The 16158-nt window shown below is 34.1% G+C and overlaps 1 protein-coding gene across 6 annotated transcripts in view; it reads left to right on the forward strand.

Annotated features, from left to right (window-relative positions):
• LOC115213509 (TWiK family of potassium channels protein 18-like) overlaps nucleotides 1–16158 on the forward strand; it is a 402881-nt gene that overhangs the window by 315992 nt on the left and 70731 nt on the right. The gene's annotated exons all lie outside the window — the stretch shown is intronic.

Raw genomic sequence — 16158 nt, forward strand, 5'->3', positions numbered from 1 at the left:
TGACTGTTAACATGCTGGGATTTATCCAAGCTATGAATGACCATACGTATTTTAAAGCATAATGCAGCCAACATTGTGATTATTAAAAGCTTGTTTTTGGAGAATCTTTAGTACTGATCCTAAAGCAGGTTCACCCATTCGTTGCTTTTCCTTTTTATTTCTAACATCTCCGTTCGATTGTATTTTCTATTTCATCTTTATCGTCATTTGATGATGAAGTGGTATTGGGCGTGAACATCCTGAATGGCTTCGTGTTCGTTAATTCTTCATCATGACTTATAGGAGGTCTCTTTCGGTATTTGCAGAGCTGAAATCAGATATATCCTCGAAAGCAAGACTTTCTATTACATAATGCTATTGTTGTTGTGCTTATAATTGTAGCTTTAAACAGACGTAAATAACATTGATTCTAGTACGTCATTGGCTCTTAATTTTAGCGACTCCGAAAGGGTGACGGGCAAAATTGATGTTGGTGCGACGTGAATAAAATGCCGCTCAGTAGTTTGTCTGACGCGCTAAAGATTCTGCCCGCTCGTAGCTATAAAAGTCATTTTTCCTTTCTACTACAGGCACAACATTCAAATCTTGGTGGAAGAGGTTAAATTGAATTTTGCTGACATGATGGTGGGATGGTATAATGTTGATGTCACCGCCTATTCTTTCGTTTTTATTACCATTCTTGTTATTGTTATTATTTCCCTATTTGTGGTTAAGGATAGTTATGGCTTTGGTGTTCTTGCGCTCTTCTTTGGCTTAAAACCGTTAACCTAGCGACTCAAGAATGCTGTTCGACATTCTTATTTACTTACTTTTGTCGAAAACTTTGACGCCATATGTTATGCTCTTAAAAAGTGGATTGGTCTCCCACCCACCAAAAAGGCAATAAATTGTGCGCCGATGGCTCCCAGGGAACGTAGCTCGCATCCTGGTCAGTTTTTCAACAAAAGAGAGAGAAAATGTTTACAGTAAGCTCTTCAAAGTACAATTAACAAACAATTTAAGTGCGATTGGAGAGGCATTTTACAAATAGTAATAGTAATAATAATAATAATAATGATAATAATAACAATAATGATAATAATAATAATAATAATAATAATAATAATAATAATAATAATAATAATAATAATAATTTTAATAATAATAATAATAATAATAATAATAATAATAATATAATAATGGGAACTGCTCATATCCTACGCAAAATACTTTCTATGTAATCTCAAGGTTTAAAACAAACATTTAAAAAAAAATTTTTTTTTTAGACATCCACCAGTACAACACAAAAAACAACCAAATATATGGCACACTAGGCATAACAACAACGTGAACTTCCAACCTGTTGTCTCTTGAGGTCTCCGGGTGAGACTTGGAGCCAACCTGTACAAATATAAAGCAAAAGTCAAACATATAATAATAATAATAAAATAATAATAATAATAATAATAATAATAATAATAATAATAATAATAGTAATGATAACAACAAATACCCTGATGCAGTACCAGGCACTGGTTCTCATGAATTGTGATCTCAACTGATTGGAAGTGTTTTCATTGATATTGTTTTGTCTTTGTATGAAAGATGGGCTACAGCAAATATTCTGCTCAATACCACACATTTCTTTGTCAGTTTTTTTACCATAACCAGTTGAGCATGTCCCTTAGTGGCTCACAATATGTGCATCTCTGATTATGAGCAGAAGTAGTGGGGGAACATTATGGCCATGTGTGGAGAGGAATTCTTCGGCGTTTGGATAGTTCACCTCTGGAAACATGGGTGTTTCATTTAAAATCCTCCAACAACCTTTATTCAGGGACCTTTTGAGCGGGATGGGCTACTTGGCTCGAAAAACATTCTAACTGGGTCCATCTGCTAGGTCACGTGCTGCTTATCTTTTTGCGCTTATATGTTTGTGATGCATGTGCCTGGTGTACCCTTATCAGACGGGTAGTCATGATGGGTATAGTGGGCTTCGTATATTTACCCCGGTGTCTCTTTGATGATGTGCACTGCTCTCTCACTCAGTAATAATAATAATAATAATAATAATAATAAGAAGAAGAAGAAGAAGAAGAAGAAGAAGAAGAAGAAGAAGAAGAAGAAGAAGAAGAAGAAGAAGAAGAAGAAGAAGAAGAAATAATAAATCATATTATCTCTGGCTGCCCAGTCCTGGCTAAGAAGGAATATATTCACAGACATGACAGAGTTGGAACCTACATACACTGGAAGCTATGCCCACATTATGGAATAACAACAGAAAAGAGATGGTATAAGGACACACCAGAAAAGGTCACAGAAAACGAGAAAGCAACCATACTCTGGGATATGCCAATACACACAGATAGAGAAATTAAGGCCAACAGACCAGATATAGTTGTCAGAGATCATGAAGAAAAAAATGCTTTCTAATTGATGTATCAATACCGGCAGATGACAACGTGTCTCTAAAAGAAATGGAGAAACTTTCAAAATACAAAGATCTGGAAATAGAGGTAACCAGAATGTGGAATCTAAAAACAGAAACGATTACTATCATAGTAGGTGCATTAGACATGATAAAAAAATATTCAGACAAATACATAACAAAAACACCAGGACTTACAAACACGTGTAACATACAGAAAATAACCATCAGAGCATCACAACAAATCACAGCACATACCCAAGGCACACAGAGCTGCGCTCGGTAGTGAAGTGTAAGCACTCTATAAAAATAAAACTACTGAATGATAATAATAATAATAATAATAATAATAATAATAATAATAACAACGAGCTCCAATTGTTTGTCGAAGGCCAGCAACTTAGAGGGCTGCGCAAGTCGATTACATCGATCCCAGCACTCGACTGAGACTTAGTTTATCTATCCCAAAAAGGGAAGATAAAGTCACCCTCAGCTTTATTTGCTACAAGGGTGACGCAAGTTCTGTGTATTTACATTCTTTGCATAAACAAGCGCGGTAAAAGGTATTGGACTTTGGTAAGTGAAAATTGAAGTGTTATCCTAATATTTTTATCGGTGCAGGTATTTTATGTCCAATATTTCGTTCATTTATGGTTGCATAGGCAGTTAATTATCTGAAAGTAAACAAGATCTCTTGTATAGCAAACTGCGGGAAAACAGGAATGCAAAGATAAAACTACGTGGAGAATAAATCATAAAAATGGAAACAATAGATATGCAAATTGTAACACGGGTACAACGATTTAGGAAAAGATAATTGCTTAGAGCAGCGGAGAGAAAGTATAGAAAGGGAATCGTTCATACAGAAATGGAAGGAGAAAAAAGGAATTCTGTAGAGACATCATTCAGTAGAGACATAAAATATAAAATGACAGTTGAAGAAAATCTGTCCTCGCGAAGGAATGTGGTTAAATAGAATATGATTTATACGTTGTTAAATCCCAACCTTATTGCATTGTTTCGATTTTCAAAGGCTTAGAATACCTGTAATCATGCGTATGTTATTGTTACAAAACATTCCTCGTATTTTAGTTAAATATCGAAGATAATCACTAATGCGGAACAAGATTCCTAAACACAATTACCTGTTGTGCAGAAATATGCTCGAAAACATAGCCATTACCATTTAAATGTATATAAATGAATGCGGTCTGTAGTTACATTCAAAGAATATAAACAAAACATCATATTAATAGTTATCGCCATACTAATATGGCATTCTTAAAAATAAGAATAAAGCTGTCGCTGATTAGCTCCATGAACCCATCGCCTCAAGCTAGCTACTTGACACACAAACTGCGTCCGTTATTAAACCTTCGAACAGGGGAGGTCAGCCGCTTCAACCTGCTAGTCCGACAGCTACAGACATGTTTCAGGGTTGTTGCCCCTTCTCAATGCAGCGTAGTCAGACCTGCAGGTGTCGCTACTGACCGTCTCCGTTCGAAGATTCTATTTACCTAGTTACGGTGGAATACATCCACTTGTTTTCCTATTTTTAAGAATGCCATATTAGTATGGCGATAACTATTAATTTCCAGAAACGCTGTCGTAATCTCTTTTAAAGGGACTTAGTAATTTTAATATTTCTATTATTGAAAACATCATATGTTTTATATAATTCGTAGTTCGGCAGAATGCCGGACAAAATGCCACCTGTTATTTAATTAATTCTCCGAAAACATGAGGTCTTGTTCCTACAATAGAAAGAATTACATAGTAATAGTGGTGAAGCACGATATAAATGCTGCGCTTTATTTTCATACATATCTTCCCATCCTGTGTTAAAAGTTTTGCTTCCTTCTGCAATCGAGGAAATATGTAACATTCAAGTACTCTAATCGGCTCATCATTCATATTCTTTTCTCCAATATTTAGCGTTGTGTCTACATAAGAAATCAATTTTAATGTTATATAATAAATGTATTTTATATTGATTATTTCATAATGTAAAGCTTCAAGGTGGCGGTCTTCTAGCATCGTTAGGACTTTGGAGAAAAATTCCTATCGGCATTCGTTCTTTGTCTTTACACTCTGAGTTCAAATTCCACTGAAGGAAATGTTAGATCTTATCTTTTCCGGAGCAATAATATAAAGAACCCTTCAAGTACAAGTGTCCATCAAATTTTCTAGTCTCTTTCTTAAATTAGAAAAATATGTGTAAAGCCTCAGCAAGAAGAATGAGCCAGCATCGTGTAATCTAAAGTGATGTGTAATGGCATGACTGATGGAAAATAATAACTATACATGCGCGATTGCTAGGAATAAGAAGGGTTAATATTTGATTGTTAGAAACAAGAGGATTTAATGTGAATAATTCAAGGTGGCCAATAGAAGGAATTTAGATAAATAAGATGTATTAATGGCATACACTAATAATTCTAAAGTAAATCAAACTGCCCTCCTAGTTGAAAAGAGAGAATAAAACTTGAGAGGAAACGTTAACGAATTTAAGAGGAAGGCGCTCATAATTTATAGCATCACCAATGTGTATAATTCAATTATCAAGTTAAAGCAGATATTGAAAATTTTTAATCCATGATTGTATCGCCATGAAAATTAATTGGAAAATTATTTAAAGTTTAGATTCCTATCAATATTCACGATTTAAAATACTCTAGCCGGTCGTAATTAATCAATCACTATTAAATACTCTTCGCCAACATAGCTTACCAAGTTAACTAAAACAAATTTTCCTCAGAAACCAATTTGGCTTCACATACATTATTACAACAACCACTTGATAAACCATTCTCCAGTTGTCCTCTAATTATAGCACACCTTTCAAGGAAAAGTGCAAAAGTACTTTTACAAATTTCAGAGAAGCATAATAAAATGAGTTTCACCATGAAATAAAATTAACATATTGCCATACTTGCTAATTAGCATATTCTGCTAATTACACACACGTACTATATATTTGGTCTTCACTTCAGGTTTATTAATATTATTTGAATTTCTTTGTCAAAGCTCTTTCATCACACATCTAGTGACCTCTTCAGCGACTCTCTGTTCCATGTGTCTCCTCTTGTTCTGCTTATTCCATTTTGTCTTTCTCAAAACTGCTTTCACACTGAAACTAAAATAATGATAATAAAGCTGAAGTAAAGACCAAACATGTGTGTGTATGTTTAATAGGCAAAATATGGCCACCCCAAGTATAACAATATCTGCTTCAACTACGTTTACACGTTAAGAATCTTTCAAAACAAATACATAAACGTAATCAAATTAACGTTTTCATAATTCTGTAACACGTCAATATCATCCAAAAGAAGCACGCCTCACGAAACAACATTCAAAATACAGGCCCATCTGCCAACAGCAACAACCAGACTTACACTGAAAGTGTAAAGCTCAAACACGAAGCACCAAAACCTCAGCACATCCTATATAAAAGAGAGCATCAAACGACTAAATATGAAAAATATAAAGAATAGAAGCGGACAAAAATGGTAAGCTTTCCAACCAAAACGTAAACGAAAAAACTAATAGAGAAATGCTACTCGGCGTAAACAAGAGCACAAACGAAAGGCCGTTCCAGCAAAACTGCCATTGTAGTTCATTTCTATTATTCAGCTAAAACACTTTTCTGAAATCTAAAAATGAAAAAGAATCAACCGAAAACTATTCATACATGAAGAAATCAGGAAAGCCCAAAATATATTTCACTAGTCGTGGTAGTATTGGTAAATTGCCAGAATGAATTGTTGTCAAAATTATTCCAACTGAAAAGCTCAAGTTTACACCCTAAAGCTCTTCCCATTTAGACATTTGGATGCGCAGGTTATTCCTGACACATGCACAACTCTTACTCCAAACAACACGGGTTCCGAACAGTAATACTTTCACAAAAATACATGTCAATCTCTCACATATAGCGTTCCTATTATTAACAACGGCAAAGAGTTTGATTTCCTCCCTAGCAAAGAATCAATCGAGGAGTTTTCAGTATCATCTTAATAATACTGAATAGTAAAACAGTGTCGCTCTGACAATCCTGAGTGGTTTTCTAGGACAGACCTTGCGGAACATGCAATTACTACAATAGAGTACAAAAAATGATTGGGTTTTTAATCCATTCCATTCTGCTTGTGACAACAAAATACGTCTCCATCTCCATAGACCATGCGTGCAGCCACGTATGTAGATAATAATACACATCTGCATCTACTATTCTCTAGAAAGAATTGTAATAATCCCTCTGAAATCATCAAAAAACCTGGCTTCACAACAACAGTAGCAGCCTACTAAATTGACTACTTTTCTTCTTTCCAACAACATCAGAAAATATTAGGCAATAGAAACGTAGAAACTAAATTGCTAGCAGTTACAGGCAACCCCGCCAGAATATGCACAACTGACATATTTTACAGCCCATTAGGTGTTAATTGTAAGCTACTGTAAACAATTGCTATGTTGTTCCTCAGTGAATTTATTGGTTTCTTTTATATTGTAATTTGAAATATATCAGACCAAGGTGCGATTGATAACAAAATACAATAAATTCCCATGCTGAGTATAGAAAATCTTTCTGTTCATCTTAAATATGTTCCTTCGCCCGCCATGAAATATTACTACACATCTCACAAACTTGTTTAATGTTGGCGAAAATTTAAAATAAAATCATATTGTTTCCATAATTGTATTTTTCAAAGAATATGTATGATTTGGTGAACATTTAGCTTTTATTTCGGGTAGATTTATCAACTGCATATAGGGTTTGTCATTGACCCGCATCATTTAGTAGTTACTCAGAATTCTCATGCCTCACGTATTTAAACTGACCGATCAATATGCAGTGTGCTTTCATAGGCTTTTATATTTAATGTAAGAATGGAAGTATATGGAGGGTTTATAATCAGGGATTGCTAGCAATTTACAGACTCTTCTCACCTTTATGCAGAAACGCTAACTTTATACAGCTCTATGTTTACTTTACTACAGTATCCACAAAATATTCATAAAACCATAACTCTAACAAAACCTAATATCTCTTTTTTTTACTCTGGAAAAATGTGTTGTTCAGATTTCTATACTCTGGTTTTTATATGAGAAAGAGAAAAGTATATTATACTGCATCTAAGAAAAAAAATCAATATTGATCAACATTTTTTTCCGTCTTAAGTGGTTTTCTTGCGTAATGTGGATGTGATATAATAGTATGTAACTCATAAAATTTCATGATGAACGAATGACATTCAATCAGAAATTGTATGGAAACTGTAAATAGTCATCTTTCTTTTTATTCGTTATATAAGTAGATTTTACACTTTTCAATATGGTGTTTATGTAATGCATCGATCGAAAATACTCTAATGTGAGTATTTTTAGTGCGCAGAATCAAAAAAATAATGAGATTTCACGTCAATGTACAACTTTGGATATTATTTGTAAACTGTTGCTGCATGGATCCGATGTTATATCGAAAAAAATGTCCTTAAATTTTTCACTTAATTAACTCTTGTTAGCTATATAAATTTGTAATAATATACGAAGGAGAAAATGAGAAAATTGAATAAGCTAAGACTCTACACATTTTAAGGTCATTCAATGATCGTAAGTAAAATTAAATCATTAGACGGAAGGAACTCCAAATCGAAATTTCTCTCACTTTCTTTCTAACGTTGCGTAGATTAATTTACTCGAATAAGACAGGTCATTAACACGCACTGCATGACTTTTAGAATTCGTAGATTCGCAAAAAGCTTTACAGAGTGAGTGATGTCAAGAGAATTTGTTGAATGTAAGAATTGAAATTCTGCCGCCAAACTCATTCTTCAGAAGCATATTTTTGCACAAATATCATTCATAGATAATTTTACATCATTTTACATAGATATTTACATAGATATACTCTTTACTCCTTTTACTCTTTTACTTGTTTCAGTCATTTGACTGCGGCCATGCTGGAGCACCGCCTTTAGTCGAGCAAATCGACCCCGGGACTTATTCGTTTTTGTAAGCCCAGTACTTATTCTATCGGTCACTTTTGCCGAACCGCTAAGTGACGGGGACGTAAACACACCAGCATTGGTTGTCAAGCAATGCTAGGGGGACAAACACACTCACACAAACACACACACGCATATATATATATACATATATACGATAGGCTTCTTTCAGTTTCCGTCTACCAATTCCACTCACAAGGCATTGGTCGGCTCGGGGCTATAGCAGAAGACACTTGTCCAAGATGCCACGCAGTGGGACTGAACCCGGAACCATGTGGTTGGTAGGCAAGCTACTTACCACACAGCCACTCCTGCGCCTTGATATCATTCATAGATATTTTACTCAGGTTATAAGTGGAGGGAAAACACTGTGGTGTCAATACAGATTTTAACAAGTAACGCCAGCGAGATTAACAATTTAGTAAACAAGTGTTTCCGAATTTTATCCTTCTTCACAGCATCTTCAGCAATAACATCAATTGCAGAATATTCATCTAAATGAAAATTAATATAGAAAAAAACCGTCTTATGTAAGTACACACACACACATAAACACACAAAAAAGCAGACACACACACATATTTATGTGTGTATGTGACTGTGTGCGTGTGTTTTTGAGTTTTTATATGTGTGTATGCTCTACTAAATGGTTAATCAACGTATATAAAACAAGACAACAACAGGTGGCAGGTGGTGGGATGGTACACATTTAGTATTAAGGTATATTTGCAAGACTTTTCTTAGACAACACGTTTTACCTCTAACTGGTCGTATAAAACAAGTGAACTCGACATACATGTGCACGTGTATGTATGTATATATGTGTGTGTGTGTGTGTGTGTGTGTGTGCATGTTTCTGTGTCTAACACACAAACATTTATATATATGTATATGTTTGTGTGACTGTGTTCGTCTCCCCATCATCACCTGGTAACAGATGTTGGTGTGTTTACATACCCGTAACTTCGCGGTTCGGCAAAAGAGACCGATAGTATAAGTACTAGGTTTGCAAAGAATAAGTCCCGGGGTCGATTTTTTTGACTAAAGGGCGGTGCTCCAGCATGACTGCAGTCGAGTGGCTGTAACAATTAAAATAATATATACGTTCTGAGTTCAAGTTACGCCGAGGTCGACTTTGCCTTTCTTTCATTTCGGATCTATTCAATTTGACGTACAGATTATTTAATTAATCTTTTTTAACTAAGCACTTTGAAACTTCTGATACTGGTACAATGTGTCACATAGAATAGGATTTACTCTTAACGGTTTTGACAAAATTTTGTATTTTAGAAGTTATTTCGTCAGAAGATACAGAATGACAATGGTCAAATTCGTGTTTGGTAAGTGCCAATACACGAAACTCCCAGCTTTTGATTTACTCTATAACTTATGCTGATGATATATATATATATATATATATATATATATATATATACATATTACATATATGTGTAAAAAAATTCATCAAGCAATCGAACCAACGAATGAGCCTCTACCAGGTCGCTCGACACGCTAAAAATAACAGCCAAAACTATCCCTCTACCTAAATTAAACGCCCATTGTACTTAATATCCTAGATTATCCCTAGAAAGACGGTTTGCTGAAGACTGGAATGTCTTTGCTGATAGGTTTGCTGTATCAGGTTTGAACTGAGTCTAAATAACATTATGGTAAATTTCTATATTAACACCCGCATGATTTTTCACTAAAAAAAATATTTGATTTTTTTGCGTAGCATCAAGAACCCTGACCTCCTAATATGCTGAAAATGTTGGTTCCCAATCCCGGAATCATAGGAATTTTTTATTTTTCGTTGAATGAATTCCTGTGAAGTCCTAATATTGCAAACTTAGGTTACTAAAGGTGAGCATCATAACTGATGGTTTTGGGGCCTTGTTGTTTGTAACTTTTGGTGAGCCATGCGGCAACCAACAGCATGGTACAAATCCCTATTAATAATTTGGTTTCGATGGGTAATATCAAATAATTCAATCACAACCTATATTTAAATTAAACAAAAAAAAAATGAAATATTATCATCACTTACATGGAAAAATTGAACTATTATCTTTCAGTATCTTATAAGGTAAAACCTCAAATTAGTAATTGCCACATTTTAAATTATCTTATATCAGCAATGCCTGTCATATTCTTAAGATTATAAACCTGGAAATGTACAGAACAAGTTATTACGCCTGTAAAGGTATAGGACAATATATTATTTCTAGTAAAAAATAAGAAACTCATTACTTAAAATATGGCAGCTAAAATTAAAATTTGAATATGAAATATATTTTATTATTGCTTACAAATTACACTAAAGTTATTTAAGTAAAATTTGGCTAATTTTCCACCTTAAATACAGAAAAAAGTGACTAATTAGACAAACTTACAAGTTAGCTGAACAGTTTTGTTTAATGAATTTAGAAGATGAGAACTGTTGAGAGTGATAAATTAGAAGAACTGGCATTCATTGCTGCAATATTTTAAGTAAAAAGTTTTTTAATTTTTATTTTACTGGAAATAATAGCTTGTCACATACATTTACAGGTGTAATAACTTGTCTAGTACTTTTCCAGGTATGTAATTTTAAGAATATTACTTTCCATGTTATATATATATATATATATTATATATATATATATATATATATATATATATATATATATATATATGTATATATATATATATATATATATATATATATATATATATATATATATATATATATTATATATATATATATATATACATACAAGATTTAGAGGAATGACCACTAATAGTGGACAGCCTGTATGCTAGAAATAGACGTCAAAACTCGCTATTTACCACGAAGGATGTGTTCTCAAGAAAAAAAATCACCAAAATAACCAAAGTTTGAAAATAAGCAAGACAAATGAAAATGAAAGAAATAAAAAACAATTACCTACGTACTAATTACTTTCACTTACTAATATTTAGGTATATGGATACGTAAACATCTGGAAGATCGTCAGCGTAATTAATTTTAATTTTAATTATTATATATATATATATATATATATATATATATATATATATATATATATATATATATATAGGTGGTGATATTTATAAAGAATATTCGCCACCATATATATGTATATATATATATATACAGAGAATGAGATAAATTGATAAACAGACAGATAGACAAATAGTCAAGTAGACAGTGATATGCTAGTAAAACAATCGATGCATTACACTCATCAAAGGATTTTTATTTAATGTATTCCTGTTAACCCACCGTACTGGACTGTGACTCTATTAAAAGAAATAGAGGAACAAGTCTGCTGCAAATAATTAAAGCTCTGTACAATGTTTAAGGGATGAAATGTAGCGTCTGAGACCAATCCTGCGTTTTTGGTTTTGTTTTCCCTCTACACATGTTTGCATTCATTGATAAAGGGAGTGATGGACGTTTTATTACTTTTAGTCATTCAATCGACGTGAAACAAATGTCACGCTTGTTTGGAATCGATCATTACAAGGATGCAATAACAACAGTCGAATACAATCAATGAGAGAATTTTCATTCAACGGCAAGCTTGCCGGATAACGCATAGAAAGTTGCAAAATGGGGAAAGTGTGTTAATGAGATCATAGAAAGTTTTTGGCTAGTTGTTTTAGATTTCCTTTCTGTTATTCCATGCATTTAAGACAAATATTCACAATAAAATTTTCAGAAACTATAAGAAAAAACCAAGAAAAAAAAAATCATCGCACTTCAATCATTTTCCCTCTAGTAATTTTATGTAACCCCATAATTTTCAATCGGTAGCATCCCAAGATAAAGCTAACTTTACAACACGACACATGAATATTACATGATATGAGTATATTGCTATGAAACTCGCCTTCATTCTCCATGCATTCACGTTTTGTGCTAAGCCTGAATAAGAGATAACATTATTTAATTTAGATGTGTGTATGTAACCTTGTACCCTGCTGAAAGCAATGCGTTGAAGTTGTGACAGTGACATTTAGCTCTTTATAGAGCACGTATATCTCTTTATTGTAGTTGTCATCCTCAGATCAGTTTCTATCGAATAGATCTATAGTCAATAGTGGGCTATTCTTAGTCATCTGGTAAAGATTAAGTCATTACTCCCATTCTACAAGAGATTTGGGTGTCTCTTTGTTTGGTTAATGGAGCAAGTCTAAAAGTGCTCCAGGAATTGTGCCGCCTAAAAGAATGTTTTTGTGGTGTGAGTTCATCTTTGTATACGTAAATCTCTTTTATCTCTTTTACTTCTTTCAGTCTTTTACTGCGGCGATGCTGGAGCACCGCCTTTTAGCCGAGCAAATCGACCCCAGGACTTATTCTTTGGAAGCCTAGTAAACATACCACCATCAGTTGTCAAGCGATGTTGGGGAGATAAACACAGACACACAAAAATATACACGCACATACATATATATATTATATATATATATATATATACATATATACGACGGGCTTCTTTCAGTTTCCATCTACCAAATCCACTCACCATGCTTTGGTCGGCTCGTGGCTATAGTAGAAGACACTTGCCGAAGGTTTCACGCAGTGGGACTGAACCCGGAATCATGTGGTTGGTAAGCAAGCTACTTACCACAAAGCCACTCCTGCATCATATATAGCTTACAATCTCGTGATATCTTGTTTACGTGATTCAAAATTTATGCTTAATTGAAAGAGATCGTCGTCTTGTCCATACGTTTAGATATTCCGTTCAGTTACACCTATGGATAATCATAGGTTTTAAAGATCTTTGTCATATAGAAGACATGCTCCGACACGTGAATCAAATATAATTTCAGTCTCATCTTCTACAAGGAGCATCTAATTACCAATCGCTGATCTGGTGGTGGGGTGGGGAACGCTATAAAATAAGCAGTGAACCTTATATTATATGAAATAACCTCTGAAGTAGTGCATATTGACATTTGCCTGTACTGTTACAGTGAAGCAGCATCAGAAACACGTAGGGCATTTTGGTCAAGAGCTTTGATATCTGAGAAATATGACGAAATATGAGTAGGAGGATGTTGCCAGTCAAATTCTAAGTGACTGCGGACGTGTCTAGAGGCAGGCATATTTGCGGCCAGCAATTCACAATTTCAAAGTGACTGTGTCCCCATTAGCTTAATTTGAGTACGTATCTTCAGTCATACGGAGTATTGAGAGTTAGTAATATATAATATGGCATTGATTAAACAGTTACTGTTATTCTTCTACGGTCATCTCTAAGTAAACAGATGTACGATCTATCATGACTAGTTCGATTCTTTAAAGATGTGTAGGTCTACATTGTATAACGTATCCATCCTTTAGTAAGACAGTAATGTGTATTTTAAGGAAGATTTGACTAGTATCTCTAGCTATCATGTCGAATAATGACGCAGACTCATTAAAGCTTCGGATATATTATTGAATCCCCCTTCGATGATGACTGGCTGTGGGATTGCATCTAGAAAGTTACCCTCCAAGGCAAAGTCCGGGCATGGTTGTTTGAGTCGCCCATGCATACCGGCCTCCCCTCTCCACGCTACCAGTGTTATCCAAGGGAAAGGCAAGGGCTGATACAGCTTGGCACCTGTGACGTCGCGACCGGATATATTGATTATGGTATTTTCCCGGTTCCTTATTTTCTGAGTTCAAATTCGACTGAGATTAACTTTTTCTTTTATCATTTCGGGTATCGAAAAAAATATTTCTCAAATATCAAAGCCCTTGACCAAAACGCCCCCTGTGTTTCTGTTCTAGTACTAGGATCGTTGGTGTATGGTAACTTCTCTAAATCAGGATTCATTATTGCAGCAACATCTTATAAGGACAGTGTAGTGGCAGAATCGATAGAGCATCGAAAGAAATGCCTTGCAGTACTTTTCGTAGTTCTTTACATACTGTGGATAAATCTTGCATGGGTACCTCTGACTTTAATCTCTCGTCGATCGGTAAAGCAAAGTGTGAATTGAGTCAGCGTAGTCAACTAACACTCCTACCGTGAAAATTACTGTTATCGTCTCTAAATGAAAGCCAATTATTACAGTATAGCCACGTATTATGCAGGCTGTTGATTGTGTACTTCATCGGCTTTAGGATCGAAAAGCTCAGAATTGACATATTATTGGGTTGTTCGGAAAGTTCGTGCCGATTTTTAAAGGAAAAAAAAGTTCATAAATACTTACCATTACATTTTTAATCAACCAAATATGAACCATTTTGTTGTACAATGCATCTCCATCTTTCCTTTAACTTGAAAATACCCTCTTCCTAGAACTGATTTGGTTTCATGGCAAAGACTTCATCAAGGTATCTTTTTACGTCATCCAAGGAATTGAAATTTTTACCATTAAGACAATTCTGCAGAGACCTGAATAAGTGAAAATCCGAAGTAGCAATATCTGGTGAATATGAAGGGTGGGGTAACACATCCCAGCCGAACTGTAGCAATTTTTTTCTGGTTCGCAAAGTGCCAAAAACTAACTTTCTTATCTTCCATTTTAAAGGGTTACAAAATTAACACAGGTTATAGGAATATAAATCTTCTTCCACGAAAGGATAGCTTAAACTGTGCTGTAAATGGAGGTGTAGTCAAATCCTATTTTATGGGCTCAACCATGTTCTAAAATAAGTCGAAAGATAAGCTACTATAAATCGGCACTAACTTTCCGGAGAACCCAATAGTTTACGATTTGCAATGAATTCATCTATAATAGACAGAGTTGCTTCGTCATGCGCTCGAGTTGTTCCTCACAGTTACAACTCAATCTGTCAGATTTACAATTTTCCCAGTGCAACCATTCTACGTAAAGCTCTGTCACATTTGATGAATAGAAATTTGTTCTTAGAGTATCACGATACCAATAATTCCACGATAAGTTTTCATAACGAGCTTACAGTTCCCAAAGTACGGTCCAGATTTTCATGAATTGAATTCGCTTGATAATGCATTTCGGATCGATCTTCGTATTTGCAAAGACAAACAATGTCATAAATGAATGAATTCTAATAAACGTAATTCACAAAGCCCAATCCTCCCAGTGAATCATAGGTTTCATTTCCCTATTTCGATATTTGATTAAAAAAAAAAAACAACCCAGTTTGACCTAGCCGGAAGACAAATAATAACAAAAGTCTAAATATAGTTATATATTTACTAATCATACGAGAACCTACAACCTGAAAAGCGAAACGAAACAAAGAAACCCTTTCTCATTTCGGCGATCTGAAAGAAAGATTAAACAGACTTCCTTCAACGAAATAGGATGTTTTATATATTACCTGTTTATATTCAAATGAAGCGTTCTCTATTTTAGTGACGTCAGATTTCTTTTTATTTATTTCAATTTTTTTTCCTCTCCGCTTATTTATTTATTATTTTTTTTTGTTTGTTTACTTGCTTACTTTTTTGGCATTGTTTTTCTTTCCTGATTTCGATTGTTATCTTCGCTCTTCGGATCATATTTAGAATGCTATTCATATGTATCAATTTTTGCTTTATTTAATCAGTTTGATGGTTAGTGTATAATAGCACGCTACAGCTTGTTTATACACAAACACACACACACACACACACGCACACACACACATATCTATATACATACAAATATATATACATACATACACATATATACATATATAGACATACATATATAAATACACACACACACATATATATACATACATATATATATATATATATGCATACATATATACAAACACACACACATATA

Source organism: Octopus sinensis, linkage group LG1 (genome assembly GCF_006345805.1).
Source record: "Octopus sinensis linkage group LG1, ASM634580v1, whole genome shotgun sequence".
NCBI lineage: Eukaryota > Metazoa > Mollusca > Cephalopoda > Octopoda > Octopodidae > Octopus > Octopus sinensis.